The sequence below is a fragment of the Suricata suricatta genome, chromosome 3 (assembly GCF_006229205.1).
Source record: "Suricata suricatta isolate VVHF042 chromosome 3, meerkat_22Aug2017_6uvM2_HiC, whole genome shotgun sequence".
Taxonomy (NCBI): Eukaryota; Metazoa; Chordata; class Mammalia; order Carnivora; family Herpestidae; genus Suricata; species Suricata suricatta.
Window position 1 is genome coordinate 55,438,708 of NC_043702.1, and position 22,388 is coordinate 55,461,095.

At 43.1% G+C, this 22,388-nt stretch overlaps 1 long non-coding RNA gene across 1 annotated transcript; it reads left to right on the forward strand.

Annotated features, from left to right (window-relative positions):
• Positions 1-10,523: 10,523 nt before the first annotated feature.
• Positions 10,524-12,688, forward strand: LOC115287244. The gene is made up of 2 exons (XR_003906364.1): positions 10,524-10,629; positions 12,552-12,688. It is a non-coding gene; the product is annotated as an uncharacterized LOC115287244 (long non-coding RNA).
• The last annotated feature ends 9,700 nt before the right edge of the window (positions 12,689-22,388 follow it).

Here is a 22,388-nt window from a genome sequence, read left to right on the forward strand (position 1 = left end):
TCTCACTGCCCTAGACTCCATAACTCAGGACAGGAGCACTTGGAAACCAAGGGACTTCTCCTTTCTAGTTACTTCTTCCATCAACAACCTCAAGCTAAAGCAGCAGAATTGCCTGTGCAGCCTGCCCTTCCTGCTCAAATTCCCAGTCCTGACATGAACCTCCTCCCTGGCTCTTGTCTGCCATATTGGTGACCTAAGGAGCTCAGAGGTGGGAGAGACTCCTTAATTTTGTAGGATGCTTAGACAAAGCTGAGTTAGGCACTCTCAGAACATGGAGGCCTCACCTTGAAATCTTCCCCCCACAGACTCTCGGAACACAGGTGAAAACAAATAACCGAAGTTTTCTTCAGAATAGAGTCAGGAATCCCTGAAGGGGGCGCTCTCACCCACATACCACTCCTTGCAGCAGACATACCATTAGAAAGAAGATCGTAATTATGTTGACAAGGGAGGACACTTTTTCACATAGAAATTTCATCTCATGCTTTTAAGAAAAAGAAGGAAGCTCCCTCCCTGCCCCAGTGACAATGGACTGACCACGGCTTGTAGCCAATCAGAAATTGCCCCCGCTTCACACTTTTGTTCTAAGCCAATGAACTTTCCTTCAAAGAAACCCTGCCCAGTTTCCTCCTCTCCTCTAGCAGAGCAAGCCCCTCTCCTTTGTTCTCAGGGCCTGCTATGATCACCGTAGTTTGCGTGCCCCAAATTGCCCTTCCTCTGTTACTTCCCAAATAAATTCATGTTGCTAGTAAAATAACTGGCTATGTTATTTAAGGTTGTCAACAGCAGCAACAAAGTGACAGTTGGTCCAAAAGCTGACAAAGAAAACAGAAATAGGTAGAAAAGAACTCCAGTTAATCAACAAAATTAATTAACCAAGTAGATCATTGTTTTAAAACTTGTTTGTAAGGCCTTTAGCCATGCCTGCTGCCCACAGAGCACTGGAGGGTATCTGCTGGGATCCTTGCCAACTTAGACCAGGAACCCAGTCTTAATGGCAGAGACCTTCCAATGATCGAAAAGACTCTTCCTAAGGCCTGCGCAGCTGTACCTGCTAAATGTTCTATTCCCAAGGATCAATGAAGCCTACTGCTCCGAATTCCTGCATTTTAAAACTACCAAATGAAATGAATGGGGTGATGATACAGAGAAAAGAAAACATTTAAGGATAATGAGCACAGAGCACAGAGCTTCATCCTATGCAGGGGGAGGAAAGGTCAGTAAATTTAGCACACGGATAATAGTCCTTGCAAATCATCTCCTAATTAATCCTCAGCCAGCCAAAATGTACTAGTTTAACCTTTTCATTCAGGGTTTCTCACAATATTTACAAACCACTGCTTCTCAACAGGAATGGAAAACACATCCATTCTGGAAGCTTCGGGACTCAGTGTGCTCCTAAATGTGCTCCTACAGGACAGGGTGAGAGGTGCCTGGCACTGGCCCTCCTCCTGCCGAGAACAATGGAGTCTGATCATGCCAGAAGAAACCACAATCCAATCACTTAGGACTGTTGTTTCGTGTTCAGTGCCAGAGTTCCGTGTGCTTCATGGCAAAGCATTTGTGGTTTTGAATTAGTTTCAAATAACAGAAATATAATGATCCTTCTAAAACAATGGAAATGACCAGGCCGCACTTAAATCCTCCCCAGGAGTGTAATTGGTGATTACTCAGAAAACTTCATCAAAAGGCAAGTTAATCCATAAGGTAAGTCCACAGAACAGGGATGCTGAGAATACAGAATGTTCCAGAAGGTGCTAGGGCAGAACTCCCCAAATGATGTTTCCAAATACATCACTTCTCAAGGTAAGTATATTGATAAGCAACTTATAGCTTTGGAAACCTCAATTTGGAAACACCGAGACAAAGTGCAGCACACATAGCGCCCACCTAATACCGTCCTCAGAAACCCCGGTAGTGTTGAACTGCCCCCACCTTGAATCAAAATTGGAGAACATAAAGCTGTAGCCTCAGCTTTTACATCACACCCCCATCCTTCCAGGTCCCCTCGAGCCAGCACACAGCCCTTACCCACAAGGTCTGTCGCTTTCAAACACGGCCACATGAAGAATCAGAGAACCGTGGGATATCAGAGCATGGGGTGGAGGGGTAGGGAGAGGAGGGGCTGAGACCCCAGCCAGATTATCATCACTGTGGTGTTGACCAGAAGAATTAGAGTAAATAACATTTACTAAATGCTTCCTGTGTGTCAGACATTTTTAAGTACATTATACTTTGAGTCCATTTAACCTCTATGACAACCCCTCAAGGTAGGTGCCGCTGCTACACCGGTAATATAGATGAGAAAGCTGAGGCACAGAAGGATTCAATGATTCACCCAAGGTCACACAGCTAGGAAGACTGGATTCTTCAAGAGCAGAGTTGATATTTCATTCAACACTATATCCCGTCAATACCTAATTGGTATAGTTCATAAAAGTGTAAGTTTGTTGAAAAGAATCAGGCTGACTTGAATACTTTGAAGAAGGTGGAGGGGATCGCCTGGGGCCGCAGAAGGGATGGGGTGGGGGGGTGCGGGGCGCCGTCCTGGCCAAATACCCTGAGAGCAGGAAGTGTGATTCTCTAATCCTGGCCAGTAATCAGGGTCTGCACGTTCACTAGCCTTCTGTCTAGACGAACAGCACACTGGAGGTATCCTCGATATCGCCCAATCTTGAGTGGTGGGTGATGGTCACAAGTGTTAAGCGGTGTGTCCTTCTGTTGTGAATTTATTTAAATGTAACTCAACAAATATTTATTGAGCATTTGGGCAAGGTGCTGCATTAGAGACCATAGGTGACAGAACATTTGTTTCTGCCCAGCCAGAGTTTAAAATAGAGAAAAGGAAACATGAACAGCTCCCGGGTCCCAGATACTTGTCTGGGTGGGACCCTGAACTTGACCCATGTGGGGCAAACTGGATTCTAACTGCACTTCCCACACACCTTCCCCTGAGGCGGAAGGAAGGGCTACATGCGGCAGACCTTGGCATTGGAGAAACCATGAAGATTAACAGAAAGCTGGCAAGAAGCCTGGGCAGGAATTAAAAATGGCCCCAATCACCAATGTGCCTGTGGCTAGAGCTGAAGACTCTCCTGTGTGGGCTTGGTTTTCTATAGTGCCAGAGGGGCTGGGACTCAGATGTCAACTTTCTGGTCACGCAACAATGAAAATGAGAAAAAAAAAAAACCACCTCCATACTGAAAGCCTTTTACAACAGCACAAGGCTACAGCCATGGTTTGGAGGATTAGACTCTGTTACAGCAAATTGCTGCTGGGGCAATACTGCCACCCATTACCAGAGCCGCTCACACTACTGAAGTAACCCAAGAGGGCACTGAATTTCACTTCAGAGAAGCTAATTTGAGAGGAGGAAGAGATGCAAGGTTATCAGCTGTCCTTGGGGAACAAATCAGAGCATCAAAGCCGGAACTGCAGAATGGTGCTGATTTGCAGAGGTCTCTGCCTCCTGTGGTCAGATTCTCAAAAAGCAGAGCCCTGAGGGAAAGAAATAAGTGGGTTACTCATATCTCTTTAAGACTATACCCTAGAACAAACCAGGGGCCAGACATAGAGGCAACACCCACCAATTCGCCTTCAGGATAGGGTCAGGTCACACATAGACCAGATTCCATGACACCTGGCAGGTTACAGGTATCCAGTGCAAAACCAGAAGCACACAGGGCTTCCTTTTCTGGACTGTGTGAGGCAAAAGCCTTACTCTGCTTTGATGGAGAGGATGTATGGTAGACGTGTCAGTCCCTAATATGCCTGTCTGGAAGCCAGTGATATGGCCCTTGGTCATCTGTGAACCACTGAGGACCTCCTCTGGTGAAGGTAAGCTCATGCCTGTACACGGGGTTGGAGGAGACCCAGTATGTGACCCCTGACAGTGGAAGGAAAGTGAGAGTCTCTCCCAATATCTGAGATGACAAGGCAGAACCAGGAAGGAATACCTCAAAAAGGGTCTCCAATTTTTGAAAAGTCTTGCCCAGTCCCTTGGAATAAAGAAATACAAGTGAGATATGCACGCCACAAATAAACGTGTCTTCTCTGGTACCCTGGGGAAAGATATCTGGTCTTTGTCATTGGTTCCTGACAGACCATTTCCGGAACCTTTGGAATCTCTGGGATGATAAGAGCGTCTTTTGTATGCTGGAGATTGAGTTAATCACCAATGACCCGTGATGCAAACAATCATGTCTACTTAATGACACCTTCGTAAAAACCCTAAGCCATGGGGTTGGAGGAGCTTCCGGGTTGGTGAGCACTTCGGGGTGCTGGGACGGTCATGCACTCAGAGAGGGCTCCGAAGCTCCACACCCTTCCTGTGTACCTCACCCTACACATCTCTTCCATCTAGATGTTCCAGACATGTCTCTTTTGCAGTAAACCTGTAGTAGTAAAGCACTTTCCTAAGTTCTATGAACTGTTGCAGCAAAGTACCAAACCCAAAAAGGGAGTCATGAGAAGCCCCTGATGTACAGGCAATCAGAAGTACAGGTGGCAACTGGGACTAGACTGGTGGAAGTGGCACGGTCTCATGGGACCAAACCCTTAACCTGTGGGGTCTGTGCTAACTCCAGGCAGTTAGCACCAGAACTGAGTCAAATTGTAGGACACCCCGTTGGTGTCCATAGAGGACTGGAGAGTCGCTTGGTGTGGAGACTACCCCCCACAACCCCCCCACACACACTTTTGGTGTCAGAAATGGCATGAATGTAAACAGCTCAGCTCAAGATGTCTTCTTCCATATGCCTCAGAAATTTGCATAGTAAATTAGCAAGGGTGGAAATCATTTTCTCATGGGAGAATGTAAAAAGATTGTGAAAATGTTCTCCTCCTGGCAACTACTGAAAAACTCAGGCACCAATGTTGCAAAATTCCTGAAATGATTGCTTGGGACAGAAGTTGCCAGGTGGCCCTTCTGCCAACCCTCAGGCCTGTTCTAAAAACCGAGGAGGTAGATATTGCTCAAGAGAGGTGGAGGGAAGATGAGAGAAGGAAGCTCAAGGGCAGTGGCAGGAGGTAAATTCACCAGTCACCAAGTGCTTTGCGCACGTTGATTTGGGAGGGGATTAAACCGACCAAGGCCTTGAATCAGCAAGTGCACTCAAGTGCAAGAGCCAGACATAGAAGGCGATGTTTGTGGGGAAGGGCATAAAGGAAAGTAGCTGAGCCACAGGAATGTGAAACGCCCACAGTCAGGAAGCCTCGGGCTTTCTAGGGGGACCTGTGCCCTTGTCCTCTCCTTGCTCACAGAGGTGCTGCATGCACCTCATCATCCCTCTTCCCTTTTGCCCTCGAACTTCCCCTCCCTCACACTCTCTCCTCCCATTGCCCATCTGGCTCGCTCAGCCCAATCAATGCTAGTTTACAGACCTCTCATTTCCAAACATTCCCCCTTTTATGGGAAGCCATTCCCAGAGTCATCCGGACTTTCTGCTCTTGTTAGAGAATTCCTTCATAGGCACTCAAATGGTGCGTGACAACTGACAATATCACACACCCCGCAAATGACCTGGTCTACAATGCAACCTACCCCCAAAGGGGGATGTTCTGGGTTCACAGTTAGTGTACACACTGAACAGAGTAATTTAAGATAAAGAATCGAAGGACTACATATTATCATTTGTCATTGTTAAAGAATGAAAGTGATTGGATACGTGAACAGGACAAATCCATGCAAGATAATATTGACAGCATGTTGGCTAATCAAACACCCAATCATCTTACCTGCCACGAGTGAGAATTTGGTTAAACATTTTGATGATGTAGAGAATAGCTTGTGGAGGGATTTGTTCCCAGGTAATTGGCAGGAACTGCAGCTCATTAAATTAGCTCTCATCTGACATGCCAAATGATACTCAGAGTTGATCCGTTAGATCATCAGCAAGCAATTGTTTATCTCTTCCAGGAGCCAGGATGACAAATAAGCAATTTCAGCCAAAAGGGTTAAGGCCAGTGCCAATCATTATTCACACAGCAATTTAACTGATTCTGCGGCAATCAATACCATGCGTTCAAAATGCAATACAGCAGTTTCTCCCACATTGTGGGACCCTTTATGTGAATATTCTGCCAGAATATATACAAACAAAATACTAAATGAAGACGGGTCTCAAATGTAGTATTTGTCATCTGATTTGAAGGGAGTGGGGTAATCAGCAAACCTAGAGGCGTTCACATTGGGCAGTTGTGCAGCACGGCAGGTACCTGAGGAGAGCTCCCACCCAGATTCCCGGAGTAGCCGGGAAGAAATCATGAGAGGTGGCAGGAGAGAAGCGGCAGAGGCTGGTTTAGTGCCTCTAAACCTCACCAGGCTTATCAACCTCACCAGGAGACCCGAGATCATGAAGGATAAAACAGCTCCAAAGGGCTACTTTTTGCTCTCCGTTTCCATTCACTTAAAATCAAGGTGTCCACTTGAGACTCGCTGAGGGGGGGGCTTCTGCACCGCCACAGTGTCTTATTCAATTTGCCTATCGCTGTGCCGGCCCTTGTCCCATAATAGATGCTATTTCCTTTTCTGACCAACCTTTTCTCATCTTGCGTAAGACTCCTGACATTAAGGCAAGATTCTAAGCTGTTGGGACAGCATCTCCCCTTGTGGGACAAATAACCAAAATAGAAAGAGGAACAGGGAAAGCTACTACAAATGAGGCGTTTAAGATCTCAGAACCGTAGCCCAGAAACTCAGTCATCATCATGCCACTCGGCGAGACAGGCACTAAGCGGGATAAAGGCACTGAGGTGGCTTAGACCCCAGTCTTCATTTCCTCTGACTGGATCCGCCAACTCGTCTCTGGTTTGTAAATTATTTGGGTGTTTTGCTGCTGCTTCTTACCTTCACTGGGAGTTGTGGTCACTTAGCTGCTTCTCTCCTCATCTGGTATGGAACATTCTAGAAGCAGAAATGCAAGCCAATAACAGCCTCCTCAGATGTCATCTGTGCTGATAAAATATTCAGAGGAAAAGAGGATTGAAGCTGTTGCCTCGCGCAAGGCTTTAGGGTCATTTCACTATTCCCATCCCTGTGGTTTCCTTGGCCTCCCAATCAAGATAATCAAAATCTGGTCATAAATCTCCTCGGTTAAGAGCCCTCCTCATGGTATGTTCCAGTAATCATTGTGCTAATCAAAAGCCCTGAGGAAATGTGGTACGATGGGTCTTTAAAGCAATATAGGTAATTAATGTGGTCATAATATTTATAATCTATATTCATAATTAAAATAATAAATACTATACACAAAGCTCTTTCTCTGGGGTCTTGTCAGACACTCAATGACAAAGGCCTGAACTGAGCTGGTGGTAATTCAGCGCTAGGAAAAAGCATGACGTATGGCCAGATTCTCATCCTGTGGAGAAGTTAGAGGAGTGGGAAGGGAGAAAAGTCGAGAATCACCCCCATGTCTCTGGCCTAGATTACTGAATAGATGCACAGGTGAGGAAGAGAAGGTAGGAGCTTACTGAGTTTAAGGGGCCTTTTGGGTGGAGAGAGCCAATAATCAGTTAAATATTTGCGCCTAGAGTCCAACAGAGATTGGAGCCGGAGGGACAGACTTGGAAGCTGACAGCACGGGGTTGATGCCGGAGCCAGTACCAGTGAAGGAGGCCTCCGGGAGGGCTTTGGCGGTAAAGATAAAACAGGGCCTAAAGCAAACCTCTAGGGGAACTACATTTAATGGGCCAGCCTGGGAAAAGCAGTCATCCAAAGGAAGCTGAAATGGGATGAGAGACTTGTGTTGGGGATACCTCCAGAGTCATCCAGAATGGGTTCGCAACTTCCTGGAAAAAAAAGTATCAGGCCCCCTACCGTTAGTAAATATGTATCAGTATGCAATGAAATCAGGCCTCTGCTACCCCTTCCCCACCAGCACTGCCCTTTCTGCTCCTCCCTCTGTAAAAAAAAAAAAAAATAGAGTTCAAAAATGGATGATCATAGTCTTATGTTTCCATGAGTCAAATAAGAAGAATAAAAAGAAAAAGTTCCAGGGCCCCTGGGTGGCTCTGTTGGTTAAGCATCCAGCTTTTGATTTCGGCTCAGGTCATGATCTCACAGTTCCTGGGATCAAGCACTGTGTGGGGCTCTGCACTGACAGCTTGGAGCCTGCTTGGGATTCTCTCTCTACCTCTCTGTCTCTCTGCCCCTATACCACTTGCAGACTCTCTCTCCCTCTCTCAAAATAAACTTAGAAAAAAATTCCACTGACTTTGGAAAAATGGAAATTATTGAAAAATTCAAAGAATTAATTTCCAGGACATAATGAAAGTAAAAGCCAATTACAACAGGCTGAGAGGTTAGAAAGAGAAGAAAGGGCGCCTGGGTGGCTCAGTTGGTTAAGCGTCCGGCTTCAGCTCAGGTCATGACCTCACCGTTCATGGGTTCAAGCCCTCGCATCAGGCTCTGTGCGACCAGCTGGCTCAGAGCCTGGAGCCTGCTTCGGATTCTGTCTCCCTCTCTCTCTGACCCTTGCTTGCTCGTGCTGTCTCTCAAAAATAAATTTTAAAACATTAAAAAGGAGAAAGTAGAGGGGAGGTTTTCACAGTTTGTTTCTGTTTTGCAGATTAAAGATGTTTATAGTTTATAGTCTGCAGGGAAGATGCTGGTGAGGGGGTCCTTTTAGGAATAAAAGATAGATGAGAAAGAGAGAGGAGAGAGAGGGAGAGAGAAATAGATGATAGAGATTTAAAAAGAAACAATGGAAGGGGAGCAAAAGCCAGGGATTAGCCTTGGAAGGGAAAAGGGCTCCCACATCATGCACAGCCCCAGGCAAGTAAACATGACTGATAGAACCATAGAGCGACAGGAGAGGAGTTACCCATGCTGTGAGCATTGAGAAAGAGAGTGGATCTGGGAGGATGCACAGATTGCCTCATGTTTCAAAGGGGCCTAGTCATGTGGGAAATCGTACACTTACCAGTGACACCACTTTAGGCAACTACATGAATACAGCAGTCTGGGATGCAGGAGCGGAGATGATGCATGGTCAGACCGAGCCACACTCGAGGTTCACAAAGCATTGCTTGAAGAAAGGACATGGAGGCATGAACATAGAGACCAGTATCGAGAGAGAAGGGAGCTGTTTAATATGCAGTTCTTGTTACTGCGGCTTCTACTTTGCACCGGACACAGGCACGCCAGCTAGAACTCCAGAAAGTTCCCTTCCTCTGTATGTCACTGCCCATGATGCTTACCTCTTATCCCTTCTCTCTGCATTCCCTGCCTGCCTGCCATCAACTCTCTTCTGCGTTCCAGTGGTGATGGGGATTCTATAGACCATGCTGGCTTTTTGGACCAGGCTGTGTACAACCAGAAAAAGTCTCCCCTGCTGTGTAGAAATCGTTGATTAGAACACTTCCTGTGTCACCCAACCCACCATCCGTCTGGCTACAGCCACCTGGGTTTTACTGTTGAACTGTTTCAATCCCATTCCGTCTGCATCAGACTTACAAACAGAAGCAGACCATCCGTTGAGCCCTTAACAAATGTCTAATAGGTTCTCAACCTTGTGCTAACTGTGGGATTAGCAAGGGAGCCTACAGAGACCGATTACTGCCTCCTAGGCTTGGCCGTAATCCAGCCTTTACTGGATTCTCTGCTCACCCAGCAACCTTTGAATACAAATTCAGTTTCTCAACTATCTTAATAGTAAGAAAAGAGGGCCCTGGATAAGGAACACAAAATCAGCCACTTGAAGGGTAGCCCCCATTGTGAAATAAAAAATCAACATTCTGGTTTATATATAATTTCTTAAGCATAGCATCACAACCATTTATTAAAGCTACTACATGACCCTGGATATTTGCTTTCTCCCCTCCTTTCTCCCACAGCTGGACACTTGGGGACCCAGCGTCCTGAGCATAGACTGGAGATGGAGATTCCAAAGCTCGGACACAGGACTGTGTATGTGGAAGAGGTTTGAGGAGGTAATAAGGGAAGGGAGTGTATTCTTAGAAAAATATCTCAGAAACAGAGCAAATGAAAAACCCAAGGAGAATATCCAATGAATAGTCTATACTTAGGCAGAGAGAAAAAAATCAGGTACAAAGTAAAAGAGGCAGAACACAGGCAATCTAGATAGGAGAAGAGGAGAAAAGACAAAGCCTAACACAGAGCCCAGAGCCAGTGAGAAGACAGCTTCTGGACCTTTCCTTTGAGTACGTTACCTGTAGTTTGGGTCATGGGGGCAAGGGTCATGGAACGCAAGGATGTAGCCTAGTTATCAGATGCTTTGGGTGTGTGTGTATCATCTCTAATTTTTGCAATCTTAAAAGGTAACAACAGCAACGACAGCAACAACGTCTTCCCTATTTCCATTGTAGAAATAGTAAAATTGAAGCTGTTTAGGTAAAAGGCAGAGCCATGATTCATACTCACGTCGTCTATATGCCTTCAATACTGTGCTCTCACCACAATGCCAAGCTCCGAATGGCTCCTTTCAAGTACATCTGTCCCCCTCAGCCTGAAAAAGTCTCTATATACTGAAACCTGTCTGCATATCTGTACCTGAAAAGTTTAGGGCCACACCCTGGACGGCTGTGATTCCACCCAGACGCTCTCTCCCTGTGAGGCTTAGCCACATGAGGACGTCCCTGCCATCAAGCCAACTCTGGGGGCTTTTCGAGGTATGTCACCATGTTTCCACTGACTACCACAAAATGCAGAAACCCTGGCCCAGAGTAACATATAAATGAATTCAAAACCGGGAGATCTCATTTAAACCATCAACTTTAATGGATCCATAATAAAGGCTGCTTCCCTAATTCTTACCCCCTGTATATGTGGCCAAAAGGTATAAATGAATCAATGTCAATATATCCCCAATAGTAGAAAGTAAATCAAGAGAAATGCCAAATAAGCCATGGTAGATATAATCATCTTTCTATGTAGTACAGTACATTATTATGTATTATTATTACTATTATTAATATGTAGTACTATCTAACTCATTAGGGTGGACAGAATAATCAAATCTCATTGAAAAATATACTGGCAAAAATCAAAAACAAAATCTTTATCTATCCTTGGTATTAACTAACAACTCATTTTAGTAAAGATCCTGGCTTTTAAATGGGAAAAAATTAGTCTGTGAAAGTTATTCTTATACAAAAATATGAAGTTTAGAGACAGTTCTGCAATTTTAAACCAATAGTCAATGTTGTATGTAATTGTGAAACGTTAGAGAATTTTTTGTTGACAGCCGGTAGAGACCCATTAAGAGGTTTTAAGAAGTATGATGCAGAGGGGCACCTGGGTGGCTCAGCCAGCCAAGTGTCTGACTTTTTTAGCTCAGGTCATGATTCCCCAGTTTGTGGGTTCGAGCCCACACTGGGGGGTGGGGGTCTGTGCTGACAGCTCAGAGGCTGGATCCTGGTTTGGATTCTGTCTCCCCCTCTCTCTCTGCCCCTCCCCTGCTTGTGCTGTCTCTCTCTCTCAAAAATAAGTAAACATTTAAAAAATTTTAAAAAAGAAGTGTGATGCAGAGATCAAAATTGATACCTTCATAATTTGAATTTTGCAGTAGCATAAAATATGAACGAAAATGGAGACAGGAATGGAGGCAGGATGCTAATCCTGAATTTAAGTTTAGAGATTTCTGGCTAAGAAGATGAAAGCGTTCCCACAAACACCCCTCCGCCCCACCTATGATCACTACCACTGTGACCTCAAAATATAAAATAACAACAGATAAAATCAGAAGAGTAACTCTTTAAAAGACATGTTACGTTCAAAATCAAGATAAATATCTCCATGGATGGATGAGAAGCAGGAGGCAAGCTAAACTCATGAAGGGGGGTGAAGACTGAACGTTTCCCAGCCACAGAAGAAAAGCCGGGCTGAGATGGGGCTGCCCAGCCCAGAAATGCAGCCGGAAGCCCTAGGACTGGACGGGCAAGATCTCCTCAGAGGAACATGGGGAAGCTGCTCAGACAATGTTAGACCTGGTTCTGGACTAGTCTCCAGAAAACAGCGACAGAATCATCTAACAAGAAGGAATGTGCTCAGGAAGAAAACAGACAAATAAAGCCCAGAAATTTCCACCCAAAAGGGGTTTGCAAATGAAGTGTTCAAAGCGCAGACGGAAACTTCACCGCATCCAAAACAGTCAACAAGCTCAAAGCACAAAAGAATTCACTTTTATTTTGGAAGTGGAAACCAGAGACTAATTTAAAAGAACACCTAAGATCCTCAGGAATGTCTTATTTTAGAACAATGGGACATAAAATAAGAACAAGAAGCTATCATTCAAGCTCAGGAATATTTCTCAAAGATTTAGAAATCCTAAAAATGAATATATTTGTTGCAACTTTATAAAAGTCCTCAGCAGATGGGTACATTTAACTAGTCATCGTCAAAAACAGAATTGGTGCATTTGTTTATAAAACTAGTGCAGCAACTGAGGCTCAAGTTTAACACCTGCCGGAAGGCAGGTGATGGTGACAGAAATGCAAAAACCCAAAAAACATTCTGAAAATAGAAATAACGAGGCTACCTTGTTGTGAGGTAGTGTTCATTAAGATCTAATTCTGTCTCCCCACCAAAATAGCCAAAGGTCAACTGTGTGATGACCGTCTGAAATTCTACTGGCGGGGCTCCGTTCATGCCACCGGAATACAGAGGAGGGGTGAAAAGTCACTTCTTTCCATCACCCACCAACCAAAATAAAGTGAGCTTCCAATACAATTCTTCCTCATTCATGTCTGTAACGGTAAGAAATCTTTATTTAAGGATTGAGTTCATCAGAACTCTCCTGATTATCTCGTTGTTTGCCATGTAAATTTGATTAAATAAATCTACAAATAGTTTGTCATAAAATACTTATTATATAGTTATACATGTATCATATATTATGTATTTATTCCATAGATAGGACCCTTTAATTGTCTCCTATAAAACTTTTTAAAATGTCCTCCATTATGTCAACAAATTGATGACAGAATGATGAGTGTTGAGACTATTAAAATTCCTTTAAATAGACTAACAACATTACAGTTTATTTGAAAGGTGAAATTTTTAAGTAAGGATGACATAGAGAAAATAAATGTATGGTATCTATGTTAAAACAAAATTTTAAAACATGTTGAATTACCTTGAAAAAATAATATAACACATGATCTTGAAGAGAACATTTTTCCAGCTCTACCACTAAAAGTGTCCAAGAGAAGCAGCAATATTTTTGCCAGCCACCAACTCAATCTTACATACACCCTGGGGTACTCAGACTTTAGTCTCTAATATTATTCTTAAAAGTTTTTTTAATGTTTTATTTATTTTTGAAAGAGAGAGAGAGAGAGAGCATGAGCAGGGGAGGGTCAGAGACAGAGGGAGATACAGAATCTGAAGCAGGCTCCAGGCTCTGGTCTGTCAGCACAGAGCCCGATGCAGGGCTCAAACCCATGAACCGTGAGATCATGACCTGAGCCAAAGTCGGATGCTTAAACAACTGAGCCACCCAGGTGCCCCAATATTATTGTTGACTACAAAGAATCAAGGCCCCTTTCAGGGTGGTGATTCTATATCCTGAGGCAGGAGGAAAATTAGGACCTGGACCATCCTGTTGCTGCCAGTCAGTAATTAGGGAGGTTCTCAAGGGCACTGGACACTGTGCTGAAAAGATAGAAGGGACAGTCTTCAAAAGCCCCCTGGCAGGTGCCAGCCCTAAGAGCCATCACTGGGTGGACAGTCTGAGATGAGGGCCACGAGAGAGAGCAGGAGCCAAGAGGGCTCTCTGATTCTTAACAGGGGACTCTGTAGGAGCAGGTACCTGTCCAGCCTTCCAAAGAATCATCCTCGAATCCCTTACCACCTGCACAACAGGGCCGGCATTTGGATGGCTGGTCAATCAGAGAAAGAGAAAGAACCAGTGGAATGGACGGGATCAGTCTTGAGATGTGCGTGGAAGGGAATAACAACTACAACAAAAAGATTCTGAGCACTGGAGTTACAAGGAAATGGTTTTATTCTCTTGTTCCTCCTTGCCCTGCACCAGAGTAGTAAACATAGAGAAGAGAGAGAGGTGTATGAGGGAGCAAATTGTGCAATACACACGCGTGCGCGCACACACACACACACACACACACACACACACACGGTTCAAGCTGCTGGAGTCCCCAGGCTAATCTGTACTGAGGGAAGATGAATGCTTTAGATCAAACAAGAGATCAAAGTTTTTAAATAAAAGGGACTAAATTTTAATAACCAAAATGAGACTCTTTTAGTAATTAAAAGTGGCTGAGAAGGTTGAGAACCAGTGGGAGCCGGTATCAAGGCAGCTCACGATGCAGGAAATAGAAAGATAAAGCCCGTGATAGCAGTGATTAGAGTACAGAGCACTGTGATAGCAGTTTATATCCCAACACATTGAAATTCTTCAATCACACTGCTTAAGTAAGATGTGGCATTTGAACACTACGAGTGTGTTAATCAAAGACAGTTGCCTCCAGACGCAAAAAACCTTCAGACAACACACAAAGTCTAACCCATTATTTAATAGTCTCTTGTATTTAATTGTCATTTGTAGACAGGGGTTTTTTTTATAATTAAAGAAGCTAATTGTGTCTACCTTCCTGTCCTATTTGAGACAGGTTGCTTACTATGGAAACTGCAATGTTTTAAAAATATATACAAAGTATCTTCATCTACAGTTAAGATAATGGGCAGAAATTGAAGTGTGCATACACACATTTTGCTTGTAGAATGTATCCTTAAACCGACCAGCCATCTTCCTAAGTACATGCGTCAACATATTCCGTCCTCTCACCCCGTCCTCCAAATGGTGAGGTCCAGTAAGTTACCCTGGAATATCGTCTTAGACACGCCCGGCCCTACTCAGCGCCATGCTGCTCCATTTCCTTTCATGAACTATGTGTCAATCCTCCTCCACATGAGCTCCTTTGACGGTAGAATGTGGTTAATGGCGCCCTCGCTCCATTTTAACAATGATTGTAATGTTATGTTTCTTTTGTTGCTTCCTTCGAAGGAATATTGAGCTTTGATAAATCATAAATGACATAAACTTACTCTCATAACTCATGCAGACTTGCTTAATTAGAATTTTTCTACTAACCACAGATTCACTTGGGAAGCTCCTTGGAAATATATTTTAAAATGTGTATCGGCAACAGGGTAGATGTTTGAATTTTGCAAATTTTGTATCCTTTAGTTATGAGAAATTATCATGGATTTTCTATATCGGAAACATAATTAATAGACACATTTAAAATACTCTGTTTACAAAAAGCTTAATGCCTTGAGGGAAAAGGAGGTGAACAACTGAGCTGTGACTTGGCAGGAAAACTTGAAGAAGAATGAAGGCTCCGGATCCGTGTGGCCCCCTCTACTGTTAGAATGGCTAGCCCACGGCGCGGGGCTTGGAGAGTCCGGTTTGATTTTTAAGTCCCTCCTGTATAGCATGGAAGCCTGAGCAGGTCACACACCAGCCTCAAGCTTCGGCATCGTCATCAGTAAAGTAGCCTATTTCACAGTGCTTTTGTAAGCACTGGCACGTGCCAGAATTATAAGAAAATCACTGTCATAATCACGGTACATGACATATTCCTCCCTCTAATTTCTTAGCTACCAGGTGTCTCAAAAGAAACTTAAATCTGGCAAACTGTGGCCACTACTTATGAGACACGATGCACCAGGCATGGTGCTAAATGCTTTACGCGTGCCGTCTCATTTGTCTCCCCCACACACACCAGTATTATCCCCGTTTTACAGTTGAGGAAACCAAGTTCCAGAAAGGGAAGTAACTTGTTCACAGTCACACAGCTAGTGCTCTGTGGAGCCGGGACTGGGCTGGTCTCCTTGTGTTCCAGAGCTGACAGAGGCCGCGTCCTCCTCACTAACACCGCTCTGATGTGACCAGCCCCACTCAGCATATGCAAACTCCTCATTCATGACTAAGAACAAACTACGCAGTGAATTCTAAACCGAGAAAGGATACAATCTATGTAGGGCAGAGTCAGTCCTCTTGCTATGCTACCGAGCCCAGCAGTGAGGAAGGTGGGCTTGAAGGGGTCACCATCCCACTAGCTAGACTCCGAGCTTCAGGGGGTTGGGATCTCTCTCTCTCTCTCTCTCTCTCTCTCTCTCTCTCTCTCTTTCTCTCTCTCTCTCTCTCTCTCTCTCTCTCTCTCTCTCTCTCTCTCCCCCGCTCACCACACAATCCCCCTGCAGATGGCAATGCCCATTTGGTAAATATTTCATGTTATTGCCAAATTCCTGAAAAATACACGCCGTTGAAGAAAAGTTCTTATCTGGCTGCTCTTCACATTACTAATAGAGGAAAGAAGTCAAGTCTGGAAGATATGAGATGAAACAAAATTCACTGGGCCGCCTGCGAGCCCAGGAGCCTTAGAACGGAGGCACTCCCATATGAAGACATGTCAGGGGAAAGAAATCAATGAAGGGCCCCTTCCTCTGGGAGGCAAGGATATGAGCAAGAGAGGGAGGAATGAGAGAAGCCATTCTTCTTCCTCATCCTAAGCGACCGGTGCAGCAATAGACTCTGTGCCATGGGACACGCTGGGGAAAAATGTTGATTGCGGAACCCAGATGCCAAAGTGAGGAAGAAATAGGGCACTTCCAGCAGCCACATCTGGCTTTTTGGCAAGCTTTCCACACCGTGGTATTGATTCTTGCTGCACCTGCTCCTTCATTGTTTCACTGGTTCCCAGTGAACTAAGTTTTACCAACTTTGACCACGAACTGCTCAGGACTTGGATAAATGCACCACCGTTATGTCTATTTTAAAGCTGCTGTGAACCTTTCCATAGAAATCAATATCAAAAAAACTTTTAGCTGTAGGAGTTTAAAAAAAAAAAAAGGAAGAAGGAATTCTCTATTCTGGACCACTGGCAGCTAAGCACCCTCATCACGTACACATATAATGATTTTGAAAATCGAGATAAAACTCTATCTTGTTCTAAAGCGAGCACTCTCTTCCTGTAAATGAGCACAGGGTTCAAATGGTTAATCCAGTGGCTGTTCAGTTAGGTAGGCCCTTAGGAAATTCCGTCTGCAAGGAGTCTTCGTTAAAACCCTCACTTTTAGCAGAGCTTTTCTGCACATCAGAAAAGTGAGATACATTTCCTGGCTTTCCCTCTACACATTTTTACGCTACACCTTTCAGCAAAAGCTTTTACAATGATATTAAGCATTAACTCTGTATGGGTTAATCCCAAGACACGGCATCAGCCTTAAGGTTAATAGTCCTTTTAATTAAAGGATAAGTCAGTTATTGAACACAGAAGCTAATCACAAAAGGATTACCACTGAAAATGAACATAGTCTGTGCAATTAGTCTGATAATTAAGACTTAAGTACTGGACAGAGATCAAAGTGCTTGTAATATGCAATAAAGTTCCTAGAGTTGTAAGGATATTCAAAATGTTAGCTTGTGCTTTATTGCACCTTCCATTTATCGTGGACCCATGATAGCAGCAAACACATTTCCCCAATGGATGTCAGCATGGATGGCTGCAACAGCTGTTACTACATAAGCCTGGTGTTTCTCACAATATGATTACTGTGTCAACGACGGCTGTAAAAGGTGGCATCTGCATTCATCAAACAGAGTTATCAATAAATGTAAAACCATACAACAATTAGAGATCTCAAAGGAAGAACAAATCCAACTAGAAAAAAAATGTCAACCACCCTCTTTAATTACTAAGATTGTTAATCAATAAAATGCCTTCATAACTTTTAATTAAATTTTTATTTGAGCTGGATGTTTGGAGAATCTGATTCTTTGTTTTCATTACATTTAACAGTTGCGCTACAAAAATTCTGGTGGCATCTGTGAGCGGCCATCCCCTGGGGGGCACTTTATATCTGTAATTGCATATTGTCACCTACAGAGGGTGTTAAGAATCCTTGTTAAAAGTAAAGGAAATAGTTAGGAGACATCTCACAGTAGCCATTATCATGGAGCAAATTACTAGGTAGAGCAATCCAGAAGCTGTCACGAAAGGTTAGCAAACAGGGGTGTGAGGAAATCAACCATTCAGCAATTCATCATGAACCAAAAACTAGGTCTAAAATAAGACCAACCAAAAAGATACTGGTTTTAGGAAGTAAAGACATTACCTTTGTTGATAACAATGACTAAGTATCATAAGAGGCTACCGATGAAGGATGAAAACATTAAATGATAAAAGAAAAATTGAGTGCTTTAATCCCACTGATACTCAGGCAAGATATAAGGAGAACAAACAAGTTAGAATTCCAAAGCGTTGTGCTGTATACATTATGTTTACTTTATCTTTAATTTGTGTTCGTAAGAGTCTGTGTAATTTATGTACCATGAGCCCCAGATTAACTGGTGAATTCCCATAACTTCATGTCAGTCTCTCCAAGCTGTTAACAATGTTAAAGGTCTCTTTTTTTTTAATTTATTGAAAAAGAGAATAGATCTTGAATTTTTTTCCCTCGGTTGAGTTTTCACTTGACTTGGATTTCATTTGGCTCTCAGTTCCAGCCTACAAATAAACAAGATGGACAATTGCTTATTTCATTGCTGAAATAATTAGCTGACTTGCCTTTCACACTTCTGAGTGCTGATAAGATATAGAATTCGGTGCTCAGAGGTTTACTTGTGGGCTTCCCTTTCCTCAACCTCAGTTTGGTTTCCTGGATTCCCATTGGAAGAGGAATGATTGTGGACTATAGCAGCCAATTCACCCAGTGTCCTACAGGACCCCCATCTCTCCAATTCAGAGCTCAAAGCAGATAGAGTGCAACCTCTGCAGGGGCCAAGGGAAGGCTGCCCCGAGATGGGTCACTTTGGCCAGAAGATTATTTTGAGTTAAAAGCAATCAAAACCCAGAAGATTGAGGAAAAGCTTTTTACTTCCCCCTCACCTGCCTGAATACACATTAGAAAAGAGCCTGTACTAAGAAGAGAGCTCTTGGAAGAGATTCCATTTTACCTAAGAAGCCTTTGCCTTCCAAACGCCTCCTCTCACATTCCTGTTAATGGCCTCCCCCCTTTATATTCCCAGACCCCTACCTCTCTCCTTAGTTCAGGATGAGATATATACCTCATTTTGCCTGTCTATGGAGATTCATTTCTGTATGGATTTCCCGTACACATGAAATTAAATTTTATTTTCTCCTGCCAGTCTATCTCATGTAAATTTAATTGTGAATCCGGATAGAAGAGTCTTGGACAGAGAACATTTTCTTCGTCTCCAGTCTCCATGGTTTTCTTCTCTCAGGAAAAGATAAAGTGCAGTCAGCAGAGCACCAAGGAAGGCTGTCTTTAACCAACAGGTCCCTGGTCCAACGGTGGTTCCTGCCATTGAAAAGCCAATGTAACTGAGGCACAGGGGTGCAAGAGCTACTGACTCCAGAGCACCTGACTCCAGGGATTCCAACCAGATCAAATATGGCCACTTGCTGCTGACAAAACTAAAAGGTAGACAGATGAGTGGAGGTGAAACAAGAAAGGAATTTATTTTAGCAAGACCAACATCAGGAAGACAGTGCACTAGCATCTCAAAGACTGTTTCCAAAGTGCTGAAAATTCTTTAGGTTTATAGAAGGAAAATGTGGGACATGTAGGTCAGTGGGCACATGTAGGTAGGCAGTAAAGGTCAGCTTGTCATTGTCTTGGGGTCAATCACACAGGGCCTCACTGGTGTCAGGACTGTCAGGACAGTGCTTTTTTTCCCCCAAAGGATTTTATTTTTAAGTCCTCTTCATACCCAATGTGGGGCTTGATTTGAGACAAGAATAGAGTCTCACACCACGGAATGAGCCATCCAGGCATCCCAGGACAGGCCTTATTGCTGGAGGGGGTGCTTTGGCTCCCATCTGAAGATAATTTGGTTTCAGGGTCTTTTGTCTGGGTTAATAGATAAGCTGGAAAGAAGAACTTAATCAGTGGACTCAGAACTGAAGTAGTTGAAGTCCTCTTTCACCATGATTATACTCATGAAATCAGGGTCACATCTTAGAGAAAAAAGAGGAAAATAATACTTACCAGATGTCAGAAACTGTTATGAACACTTTATAGATATTAACTCACTTAATCCTCACAAAAACCCTAGGAAGTCAATTATGATTATCACACCCAGAGGTTAGGTCACTTGCCCATGTCACATAGCACATGAATGACAGATCTGGAACTATGAGCCTAGGCTGACTGGCTTCAGAGTCTATGTCCTTAAGCCCGGTGCTACACTACTTTTAAGAAAATGGCACTTAAGAAAAAATTAAAACTAATTTAAAAATTAAATAAAATTAACATTTTTTAATGACTAAATTTAGGGGCACCTGGGTGGCTCAGTCAGTTAAGCATCTGACTCTGGATTTTGGCTCAGGTCATGACCTCACAGTTATGAAATCAAGCTTGGGTTTCTCTCTCTATTTGCCTCTTCCCTGCTTGCATGTATGCATTCTCTGTCTCTGTCTCTCTTTCTCTCTCAAAATCAATAAATAAACTTAAAAATAAATAAAAATTTTAATTTAAAAATTAGAAAAGAAGAAGGAGAAGGAAGGAAGGAGAGTGGGAATGAAGGAAAACAGAAAGAGAGAAAGAGAGAGAGAATATATCACTTAATGCACTTCTACTTTGCATCAAGTGTATGCTAAGTGTTTTATTTCTGTTTGTGTAATTCTGCAAAGTGAGTTTTACAGATGAGGGGATTAAGCCTCAAGGAGGAAAACTGAACCTACCCAAAGTCACACAGTCAGTAGTAGTGCCTGGATTCAAATCCAGTTAGTTCAGTTAGAACTCTAAAAACCTGTATGTTGTTGGAGTAAGAAGTAATCACCGGATTTTAATCCTGCTACCATTCAGTGATGAATAAGAGTGGGCTGGGGCATTTGGCTGGCTCAGTCAGCAGAGCCTGCAACTCCTGATTATGACTTCAAGCCCCACGCTGGGCATAGAGCTTACTTTAAAGAAAAAAAAAGAAAAAAGAAAAATATTTTTAAAGAGCACCTTTAAAAAATAAAACAAAACAAAATAAAATAAAATAGCAGGAAACATGAAAAAGGCAAAAGAGAAAGAGGCCACATATCTGTGCTCTAAGGCAAAGAGAAGATTAGGCACCATGTGGGAATTCCCCAAGTGTGAATGGTTCTCAAACAGGGCTTGAATACAGTAGGGTAGATCTTCTAACTGGAGGAGAGCACATTCTAGTAGTGAGAGCTTTTGTTTCTAAGGGAATCTGAGATCTAGGAAGGCAGAAGGCTGGTAAATAACATGAAGTGTGCATGAAGATGTTCCCCAGAGCATGAAGGATTGCCCTCAACCCTGGTGGAAGTCTATGGTTCCACCATTCTCCCCAGGGATGAATTTTAGGCACCCAGGATGGGGACAACACAGTAGAGGTAGGTAGGGGGTTAGGGGTGCTGCTAAAGTGAGAAAATCAAGGTCTGATACCTATTTGAAAAACCGCAATCCTTGCATAACAGGAAATTCTAACAAACACGGATGATGGACCTCCTCCCGCTCTCTCTCTTAGCTTGGAGATAGTCATTCCAACCTCTCCTTAAACCTCCTCCTGGGTACCTGTTTTCAGCCCACCAATGACTGCACTGTCCCATCTTTTTCACCTTTGGCATCTGGCTTTTTCCTGTGTTTCACTACTGTTATTCTTAGAAGTTGTTAGATTTTCCCCCCTCATATGGTCAACACTTCAGGATGGGCAACAACTTCTTGTAAGTTCATCAAAATGTAAATTTCAGATATTACAGTAGGACCCTTGTTTTCTCTCCCAGTGCTTAGTATGGCCTCATATGAGTCTGTCACAGACAGCAGTCAAAAACATCAATGGAAATGGTGCACATTTATGAGGAATGCCTTTGGCATACTTAGTATTTTGTTCATACCTATAAACAAAGCAGAGGGAGACCCAACACAAGTAATTTTAACCACTTAATCTCATCCATTGCATATAAATAGTAGTCATATTTGAACACTGAAGAGATGTTTCAAACTTTAAATGACATGTAAAAAGCATTGCAGACCCCCGAGTGTTATTTAATTTCTACATTTTGAGATGATTAAAAATGAGCATGATTGAAATATGAAAGTCGTATTTTTTAAAACTTTCATTTTGCAAAGGTTAATTGACAAGCAGTTTGAGCAAAGGGAATGAGCTGCAAGTAAGTTTCCAATTACCAGATCTGGGACATAGACTTGGGAGAATGTATGAAATATATAAATCTTAAAATGCTAACAGAACTTCCATTTACTAGACTGAGGAATGAGCAGCATGGAGTTGAAGACATTATGGCTCACTTTATACAGTTTTAACTATATAAAAATAAAATAAATATCTTGATTTTAATTTCAGAAAGCACTTCTTTAAACATTTTCCGTAAGAATCATGAATGACGAATAAAATAAGACCCCTCTTTCTATT